Source organism: Chrysochloris asiatica, unplaced genomic scaffold, assembly GCF_000296735.1.
Source record: "Chrysochloris asiatica unplaced genomic scaffold, ChrAsi1.0 scaffold00059, whole genome shotgun sequence".
Classification (NCBI taxonomy): Eukaryota; Metazoa; Chordata; class Mammalia; order Afrosoricida; family Chrysochloridae; genus Chrysochloris; species Chrysochloris asiatica.
The window spans coordinates 5,200,429-5,200,982 of NW_006408577.1; positions in this window are offsets into that span (position 1 = coordinate 5,200,429).

The following is a 554-nucleotide window of genomic DNA, read 5'->3' on the forward strand; positions in this document are numbered from 1 at the left end:
GTCGGTCAGACAGTGGTCTTCCAAATTTCTTGGCAGAGATGAGTGAGTGCCTCTTGTGTCACCTCACTTTCTTGAAATATTTAAATTTTTATTCCATCAATTTGGGTGTGGGGAGGGGGGCATTATACAAGAAAAGGGAGGGGAATCGAAGAACAAAGCAGATGGGAAAACAATTAGCAGGTTTGCATGGGCTAAGTGGGACAGAGGCAAATAATGATGTATGCACAACCTTGGAATGACAGGGCTCTGGGATACAGGGATTGAGAAATGGTTGGAATGGGAAAAAGGGGGGAAATAATGTTAAGGTGCTTGGTTTAGTTTCCCTTGCATACCATAATAAAATAGAAACTGGAGGAGGAGAGAAAGAAATAGTCAGAAATATCACCATAGAAAGCTTGTAAATCTGTCTCCTGCCTATGACTGATTGGAATACCTAAAATGGGGCTACAATGTGCCCAGTGAAGGAGGCTTACTATGGAGCCTCTGCATTACATAAGATTATAGGTGGAATCCTGAACATCATCCAGAATCTTCTGAGGTAAGAAATTTCCACT